The 10,127-nt window shown below is 41.6% G+C and overlaps 1 long non-coding RNA gene across 3 annotated transcripts in view; it reads left to right on the top strand.

Moving 5' to 3' along the window:
- The window catches only part of LOC138173668 (uncharacterized), an 8,916-nt gene extending 6,584 nt beyond the window's left edge, over positions 1-2,332 (top strand). For all 3 annotated transcript variants that reach the window (XR_011171486.1, XR_011171484.1, XR_011171485.1), the window contains exon 3: positions 1,717-2,332. This is a non-coding gene — a long non-coding RNA (uncharacterized lncRNA). The remainder of the gene's footprint in view (positions 1-1,716) is intronic.
- The last annotated feature ends 7,795 nt before the right edge of the window (positions 2,333-10,127 follow it).

Here is a 10,127-nt window from a genome sequence, read left to right as displayed (position 1 = left end):
CCTCCCTCTCTCCCTTCCTTCCTTCCTTCCTTCCTTCCTTCCTTCCTTCCTTCCTTCCTTTCTTTCTTTCTTTCTTTCTTTCTTTCTTTCTTTCTTTCTTTCTTTCTTTCTTTCTTTCTTTCTTTCTTTCTTTCTTTCTTTCTTTCTTTCTTTCTTTCTTTCTTTCTTTCTTTCTTTCTTTTCCTTTTTTTTTCAAACAAGACTTGAGAGCCAGTCCCAGCTCTGCTGCTGGCTTGCTCTGAGAAGCTGACAAGCTCCTCAGTCCCCCATACACAGTTTCCCAATGAGGCAGTCAGTCAGTCATTAGGTTCTCTCTACCATCCTTTCCAGTTCTAACTTTCTATAGACTCTGACACAGTCTATGTTCTGATTCTTTCAGCTCTGACATCCTGTGTTTGAAAGTCCTTGTCTACTTTAGGTTGGTTTCTAGGATTTCTGGTGCTTTCCTGAAGTGTGGGGGAAAGGAGGGAAGAAGAAGAGGGGATGAGAAGGTGTCCATTCTGGGCATGGGTAAAGGACAGGAAGAAGGGAATCTGGGAAGTGTCTAGACCTGTGTGCCAGGGTCACTGTTATACTGTTATCTCTCCAAGGACTAGTTTGCTGGTTCCTTGGCTTCTAACTTCTTCATTTACCCCTGGGACTCAGGGTCCCAAGGGGCCTGAACTCTATGAAGAAGGGTTTGAGGCTGGCCCTGGGTGAAATTCTGAGGTGAGTCAAAACCATCAGACACCTCTCCCTTCTGTGTCTTTTGGCCCACTTGAGAGAACTCCAGCACCACCCTCACAGTCAGGGCCTGGGGCTGCCCCATAGGGAAATGTCCTAACAACTTCACTCACATGGAGGGGCTGGGGAAGACTGGAGTGCCTACCTCCTAGGAGAGGGGATGGTCACATTTTGGAGGAAATGGAGGAAACTACACAGGGCAGCGCTTAGCCCTGAGGATGAGGCTTTAATGGTGGAATCTCAGGTAGTGAGAGAAGGTAGTATGAGGGGGAGTGTTTGGGCAAGGAGAACTTGAGCCCGACCATGTGGACAAGGTCCTGCTGGCCTTTAGTGGAACGTGTGTGTGTGTGTGTGTGTGTGTGTGTGTGTGTGTGTACACTCAGATGCTTATGCACAAAGAAGTTGGTCTGCATGAGTAAACTATATGCATGTTTTTGTATACATTTGTGTGTGTATATATATATATATGCAAGTGTATGGGTATATACATGTTTGTGTCCCTATATGGACACGAACATGTATACATACATGTGAGTATATGTATATGTGCATTGGTGCATGAGAGTATGTAAGTGCTGATAAGGAGGAAAGACGTTGTATTTGGAGTCAGTAGACTTGGGTTCTAATGCCAGCCTCGGCACTGTGTACACCATGCACATTCACCTCTCTGAGGCTCAGTTTTTTTCTTCTGTAACATTAGGAAGGACAGTGAGGGCAGGAGGCTGACAGGCCTCGTTTCTACCTTGGCCTCTGTCACTGCCGTGTGTAAACCAAAGAGCTCTTTCTCTGGTCTTTTACACTCTAAACCCAGCAAACACACAGACTGAGGCAAGACATCAAATACCAATGTGGCCCAGGTGTAAGGACAGAAAGGATGTTCCACTCACCAAAGGCCTTTCCAGCAAATGCAATTCATAGCTTGAGGAATCTTAAAGGATCATAGGGCTTAAAGGGACCTTAGAAATGATCTAATTTAAGCCGCTTGTTTTACAGGGCAGGACACAGACTCACAGAAGGAGCTGAAGCAACTTTCCCAATTCATAGCAGACTCAAGTTCTGAATTCAGGTCCCCAATCAACACTTTTTCTACCATATCCTGGTCCTGGCATGGGCCCTATGATCCTGGCAACCAAGGGAAGTGAAAGTACCCTTTGACCTCACTGAAGAAATTGGTCCACATGGCAGTGATGGGGTATAGCCTCTGGGAACCCCTTGAATCTTCCCACTTGATCTGGTGTTTCCCAGAGGCCAAAAGTCTTCCATTATCATTTCCATTGAATCTGTTACCCTTAACCTAGCCTAGTCCTCCACTGTCTGTTTCCCACCCTTGATCCAATCAAAATCCCATACTCTTGGTTCCTGAAATCTGACCTCAGTCCCATCAAGATCCTCCCTAGACTCCTCCTCCAGATCCTCCCTGGACCCCTCCTCCCATCACCCTAGACTACTAGGCCACCTAGATCCCTCCCACAGTCTTTCTGTATATAAGATCCATCTTGCCTTCATGAAGGTGCTGAGATTCAATCTGGCTGGCTTACAAGCGTCACAAGTGCTCAGGCTGCTTAAGAGTCTACCCAACATGGAGAATCTTTAATAAACTTTGTTTTACTTTGAGAGAAGGTTTGAGTCAAATTCACTCAGCAGGACCCGACGTATTTGTTGGTATTTTGGTGTCTTGAGCACCCCTAAACCTAAACCTCAACAGCAGCAGCTGGAATCTCTATTTTTTTTTGTATAGAAGACTTCATGAATTTGAGGACCAAAGCATGCTAACGTGATGCGCCAATGGAATGAAGGAAATGAGCATTTATTAAGCACCTCCTCTACATCAGACACTATTCTAAGTGCTTTACAAATATTATCTCATTTGCTCCTCACAACAGCCCTGGGTGGTGGGTGGTGGGTGGTCTTCTGATCCCTATTTTACAGTTGAGGCAACTGAGGTATGTACTAGTAACAGGCCATATGTGATCTCAGATCTTTCTGACTCCAGGCCCGGTATTCTAACCATTGCACCACCTAGCTGCCTCTAGGAAGGCTGGGGAATCTTCAGGAGGGATCTATGGTCCTATGAACTAATTCAGTGGGGTTAGGGATTTCTTAATCATAGGGCAGATGAAGGACTCATAAATCAAAGTATATGCACTTGCCTAGAAAACACCCAAACTGGAAGGTGTTTATCGTCTAAATCATAGAGGATAAAAATTTAGTGACTTGTCACACAATCAGCCAGCAGAGATGGGACCAAACCCGAGGTCTTAACTCCCACTTGGCTCCTTCCACTGCTCTGCTCTGCCATGGATCTTATGAAACCCTCAGCCCCAAGCACCTTTCCTCCTCATAGGTCCCATTCCCATGTTGATGTTCTTTCCTGAGGCTTTAAAGGAAAGGGTCAGAAGCCAGGAGGCATGGGGCTGCTTTCAACAGGAAAAGGCAAAAGGTGCCAGGGATGCCTTGTTCTCTGGATTCTTCATTGTGCAAGGCCCAGAATGCTATCTGGGGGAAGAATCTAGAATGCCATATGGTTGCTTTGCACACAAAGATTTGTTCCCTCTGCCAAACCAACACCTCCAAAACAGGGCACAGAAGAAATCTAGGTGACAGGGCAGGGGAAGCTGGGCAGCCCCAGGGACTGCACACACTCACCTAGGCTGAAAAACACGGCTCTTGCCATTCTGGCCAAATCTGTTCTCTGCAGATCTTTGGTTGTTGTTATTCAGTTAAGGGTCAAAGACATTTGAATAACTGAAACAAGGAGCTAAGTACTCCTTTGCTTGCCTTTCCACCCTTCTACTCTACAGAACAAAAGATGTCAGAATTGTCTTCCTCAAGACCATCTGTCAGGTGTTTTAGAGCTTTATTCCTATTCTAATATTAGTAGGACTACATGACCTCTCTCTGAGACTCTGTGATATTATGAGACCTGACTAGAAGCCAGGAGATCTAGGTCTAAGTCTCAGTTCTGACTCTGTACTTCTGAGGCCCCTCCCAGTGCTGATATTCCGTGTTCTAAGATTCTAAGGCCCCCTCTATCTCTGTTGTTCCAAGATACCTGCAAGTTCTAACATTGTATGCTCTGTGGTTCAAAGACTCCTTCAGCTCTGACATTCAATTTTTTGTGATTCTAAAGACCTTTCAACCCCTGGAATTTTAAGTGTTAGGAATCTTAGAATTTCCTCATTGATAAAATGGAGATAACAATATTTTTGAATGCTCTTTTGAAAAGCCAAACTATTGTATATTGTTGATTTTTAATTTTGCTTCAGGAATCAGGGTCATCCCACTGGAACATGCATATGTGGAGACAGGCCTGTGCCCTGGGTTCAGGCAGGCAAAGATGATCGTTGACATCAGCAGACTCCTCAGGCCCATTAGGGATATATCCCTTTGCAAAAATGTTAATTCCTGAAATATACCAAATGTAAACCTTGCTTAAAAAAAAGCCAAAAACTTGATCATGGGGACTTAAAATTTTTTAATATATTATTTTTTCCAATTACATGTAAAAACATGAATTCCAGATTCTCTCTCTTTCTCCTTCCCTTTCTCCCTCCCTCAGACAATATACAATTTGATATAGGTTATATATGTGCAGTCATGCAAAATATATTTCCATATTAGTCATGTTGTGAAAGAAAATACAGACCAAAAGAAAAAAAAAGTAAAGTTTTTTTAAAAGTATGTTTTAATCTCCATTCATATTCCACCACTTTTTCTCTAGAGGTGGATAGGATTTTTCTTCACAAGTCTTTTAGAATTGTCTTGCTGAAAATAGCTGTCATTCACAATTTGTCATCCTTCAGCATTGCTGTTATTGTGTACAATGTTCTCCTGATTCTACTCACTTTACTCTGCATCAGTTGATGTCTTTCTAGGTTTTGCTGTGAGCATCCTGATCATTATTTCTTATAGCACAATAGTATTTAATCACAATCATTTATCACAATTTATTCAGCCATTCTTCAATTAATAGGAATCCTCCACAATTTCCAATTCTTTGCCACCAATAAAAGAGCTGCTATAAATATTTTTGTACATAATAGGTCCCTTTCCCTTTTTTAAAATCTCTTTGGGATATAGACCTAGTAGTAGTATTGCTAGGGTAAAAGGTATGCAAAATTTTATAACTCTTTGGGCATTGGTCCAAATTGCTCTCCAGAATGGCTCATAATTCCACTGATAGTGCTTTAGTGTTCCAATTTTCCATATCCCCTCCAGCATTTTTCCTTTCCTGTCATATTAGCCAATCTGATAGATGTGAGTTATTTTAATTTGTATTTCCCTAATCAATAGTGATTTAGAGCATTTTTTCATATGACTATGGATAGCCTTGATTTCATCATCTGAAAACTACCTGTTCATATTCTTTGACCATTTATCTTGGGGAATGACATACATTCTTATAAATTCTCTATATATTTGAGAAATGAGGTCTTTATTAAAAAAAACTTGCTGCAGAAATTTTTCACAGTTATGATTATTAAATGTATATTCCCCCCCCCCTATTTTGGGGGAAATGTTCATATATAAAAGTGATGTAAAAGCAAACAAAAATTAAAAAGAAACAAGATTTTTTTCAAACTGCACCAATTTCCTCATCCTTCCCAATCTTCTTGAACATGACTCAAAGTATAGAGAGAGTTAGACCATTCTTGTCAAGGCAATGACTTTGACAGTACTGCAGAAGGCAGCAGACATCATGACTTATCTGTTAGGAAATTCCATTCCCTCAGTGCCCAAAAGAAGAGAACCTGCCTTCTCTTCCCAGAGAAGGTATCAACCCTGTTTTTTTTTTTTTTAAAGCAATCGGGGTTAAGTAACTTGCTCAAGGTTACACGGCCAGTTATTTCTGGGTGTGGTGCTAAGTATCTGAGCCAGGATTTGATCCAGGTCATCCCGACACTGGAGCCAGTGCTCTTACTCGCTGAGCTTCTCTTCCCTTCTTAGCCCTCTAAAATTAACATCACTCAGTTGTAGAAGGAAAGACTGATAGGGGTAAGGTCAGGACCTACTTGAAATTCCTTCCTCCTTTAGGGAGAGAAACATGCCACAGGTATGCCAGAGAACTGAACTAGTGGTGGTCCACACCAACGCATATTGCAACAACTCCATTAAAATGTAATGGAGGGGGGCGGCTAGGTGGTGCAGTGAATAGAGCACTGGTCTTGGAGTCAGGAGGACCTGAGTTCAAATCCGGCCCCAGACACTTAACACGAAAAACTAGCCATGTGACCTTGGGCAAGTCACCTAACCCCAATTGCCCTACCTTCCCCCCTCCAAAAAAAATGCAATGGAGGGCAGGGATGGTTTAGTTTTATCTTTTATCCACAGCACTGAACACTTTTTTTTTTTTTGGTGGGGGGTGGTTACTGGATGTGTGATTTCACTGGTATAGGGAACTTCTGGTGAGGGAACTCTATCAATATAGGTTGATACCTACGATGCAATTTATAATCTTAGAGCATTGTTGGGGACACTGAGAGATGAACAGCTAGCCCACACAGCCTATATGTATCAATTGAAAGACCATAACCTAGGTTTTACTGACTCTGCAATCAACTTTTTATCTGCAACCACTTTCATTTCCCACCTCTACTTTTGACTTCTCCATTATACTCCCAGTAACCTCATTATTGTGAAATCTCATCATTTTTTAAGATAGAATCAGTCAGAGGGGCAGCTAGGTGGCTCAGTGAATACAGCATGAGTCAGGAGGACCTGAGTTCAAATATAGCCTTACATTTGATCATACTTACTAGATGTGTGGACCTTGGGCAAGTCACTTAACCCCAATTACCTTACCTTCCCCCTCCAAAAAAAAAGGAAATCTAATCAGCCTGGGTGTTCATACCTAATCAGTAACCTCTGCCTCAAATGCAAAACAAATAAATGGGGTTTTTTTGCTTTTTGGAGGGGGGAAGGCAGGGCAGTTGAAGTTAAGTGACTTGCCCAGGTCACACAGCTAGTAAGTTTTAAGTGTCTGACTCAGGTCCTCCTGACTCCAGGGCCTTGCTCTATTCACTGCGCCACCTAAACACCCCTAAATGTTTTGAAATAAATTTTGACCCAAAGCATTAAGGTACTTCATGTATTTGTATTTAATGTATTTCAGACCTCTCCAGCTAAACTGCATGTCTTTTAAGGGCAGGAACCGAATCTTCTTTATTCACTTCTCTCATCCCTTCTAATGGCTCACATGGCCCTGAGCACAGTGGATTCTCAAGAACTGTTTAAGCATCCAAGTGAAGATAGAGTGCTAAGAACACATATGGCTAATCATAGGAAGGTGACCCTAAGGTAGAAGGTGAGTAGAATTTTCTGACTGTCAGGGCTAGAAAACACTCAAAGATGTTCCTAAAAAAGTCTGTGGAGCATTAAGGAGAAGCTGGAGAAACAGCTCTCTTGAAAATAGGGTAAAGGGGATCCTGTTTCAAGATGAAATTCACATGTTTATATTGCTGCTGTTCGTCCTTCATTCGAAAAGAGGACCATAACATCAGGGAGGTGGTGCCATGATATGCAAGTGAATTGGATTTAAAGTCACCAGCCTCATTTTCTCCTCCGGAGCTATCTGGGTCCAGTGGCCAGATGTAGATCAGGATGACTGGAAATGCCCCTCTCCCTATGTTTGTGCATTATGATCAACAAAATACTTTTCTTCCAAATGAGCCTGGGATGTTGGTGCTGTTACCATCCCATTTTATAAATGACAATGAGGTTCGGAGACTTGATGCCATAAGCATTACAATCAGGGCTCCAGCCCAGGTATTGTGACTCCAGCTCTAAACCACTCTGCCACTGCTAGTGGGATTCCTTCTAGCCTATAGTCACTTCGCAAATGCCCATGCCATTGAAGACTGCCACAGTACTGTAGGAGAATGTGATCTAAATGAGAAAAGGTTAGGGAGAGGGAAGAGAGTGAGGAGAGCAGGGAAAACACCTGTTCAGCAGGTCAAGAGGACTGAGAGGCAGAAGAGGAAGCAAGGATAGCCTTGCCACCGATAAACCGAAATGCAATTCACCTAGAGCAGCCTGTGTTTCTAGTTGAATGCAATTCAAAAACTGTTTACTAAATGCCTGTTACGTTCAAGGCCCTAAGACTGGGCCTAAGTATACAAAGATGGAAATGACACAGACCCTGCTGTCAGGGCGCCTACAGTCTCTTGAGAGGAAGGACAATTGCACAAATAACTGGTACAAGGGAGAGGGAGACAAGTGAGAAGGCCAGAATATGGGAAACTAGGGAAGGAAGAGATCACTCTCACCTGAAAAAGAAGTTAGAGGTCAAATACAAACTAAGTCATGAATGGGAAGGACTTTGGCACTTGGAAAGGGGGTCCATACCAGGGAGAACAGTGTGAGCAAAGGGAGGCCAAATCAAGATAGTAGTGAACAGGAATGATAAAAATGTATATAGCACTTTTTTTTTTTTCTTTTTGGAGGGGGGAAGGTAGGGCAATTGAAGTTAAGTGACTTGCCCAAGGTCACACAGCTAGGTTTTTTTGTGTTGTATCTAGCACTTTAAGATTTGGAAAGCACTTTACATTTATTATTTCATTTAATCCTCACAATGACTTCATTTTATAGACAGGGAAACTGAAGACAACAAAAATTAAATGATTTAGGGATGGCTAGGTGGCGCAGTGAATAGAACACTGGCCTTGGAGTCAGGAGGACCTGAGTTCAAACTCAGCCTCAGACTTACCAACTTGGGTAAGTGACTTTGGGCAAGTCACTTAACCCCAACTGCCCTACAAAAAAGCAAAAAAAATTTTTTTTATAATTTTCCAAGGATCACACATTTACTAAATGACTGAGGCAAGATTCAAACACAGGATTTCTAGACCCAGGAACAGCCCTCTAATACAACACCTAGCTAGCTAGCTTGCCTTGACTTGAATGGGAGGGGGGAGGGTGCTTTACAAAAAAAAACCAACAAAAACCGATGACTTAGGTTGAAGCCAAATAATGGAGGGACCTGAATAACCAGAGAGATGTGTTGATGTGCTGCTTTCAGTAGGCATTGAGGAGTCACTGAAGGCTCATTTTTTAAGGAAAGGACCAATAATGTCACAGCAGTTCATTAGTAGAATATTCAGGCAATGGTGGAGCTGTGATTTGATCCACCCATTTTTTTCGAAAAGCAGTTTGGAACTATTCTCAAAAAGCTATTAAAATGTGCATACCCCAAGACCCAGTGATACCACTACTAGGACTATATCCCAAAATAGAGAGCAAGAGGAAAAGGTCTGTACAAAAATATTTATGGCACTTCTTTTTGTGGGGGCAAAGAATTGGAAACTGAAAGAGTATCTATCAATGGGGGAACAGCTGAACAAGTTGTGGTTTATGAGTATAATGGAATACCACTGATTTAGAAGATGAAGGGAACAATTCAGGGAAACCTGGGAAGACTCATATGAACTGATACATAGTGAAGTAAGCAGAACCAGGAAAACAATTTATGCAATAACAATATTGTCGTGACCTTGAAAGACAGGAATTCTGATCAATGCAATGACCAACCACAATTCTAATGGATTCAATATGAAACATAATAACCACCTCTTGATAGAAAAGTGATGCAATCTTACTGCGAAAGGACATTTTTTTTGGAGATGACCTATGAGGGAATGTTTTGCTTGACTATACATTTTTTTTTTTTTTACTTTTTTGGGGAAGGGCAATTGGGGTTAAATGACTCTACATGTTTATAACAGTTTTGTTGTTCTGTTTTCTCAATGGGGGAAGGGAGGGAATAAGAGGGGATAATGTTACCCTAAAAAAGAGGGGAAAGAAAAAAGGAGGTCATTGAGATGTTTCTGAAAAATGTGAAAGAAAAAGGAAAAAAGGAATCACAAACAACTTCAAAAGTAATGTTAAATTTATTATATGCTTTTTAAAAAACAATCAAGCTGTACATTATAGAGATTCACAGTTTCATGTACAACCTCTCTGTTCTAATGAGTATTTGGAAATGATCATTTTAGATGATGTTTATTAAGTTCAAAATTTTTTTAATGGGGTTATTATTCAAGCAGTAGTGTAATAGATGGATTGAAGGGAGATGATGGAAATGGGGAGACCAATTAAGAGGCTGTTAAAATAATCTTGGTGAGAAGAGGTGAGGGATTAATACAAGGATGGTGTCTGAGTGGAGCAGGAACACTGTGGAAATACAATTAACATAACTTGGCAACTAGTTCAATATAAAGGGTGAAAGAGACAGAAGAATCAATGATGTTTCTGATGTTTCAAGCTGGGTGACTGGGAGGGAAGAATACAAAAAAATGGTAAAGGACAGGCTTAGGGGAGAAGATGAAGAGTTTAGTTTTCATAGGACCACAGATTTAGAGCTGGAAGGTCCTTTAGAGACCACTAAATGCAATCTCTTCATTTATAGA

The sequence above is a fragment of the Petaurus breviceps genome, unplaced genomic scaffold, assembly GCF_028583685.1.
Source record: "Petaurus breviceps papuanus isolate PSGF00001 unplaced genomic scaffold, PetGlider_PUasm1.0 64, whole genome shotgun sequence".
NCBI lineage: Eukaryota > Metazoa > Chordata > Mammalia > Diprotodontia > Petauridae > Petaurus > Petaurus breviceps.
Note: the sequence above shows the minus strand (reverse complement) of the source record. Positions and strands in the feature narration are given on the sequence as shown.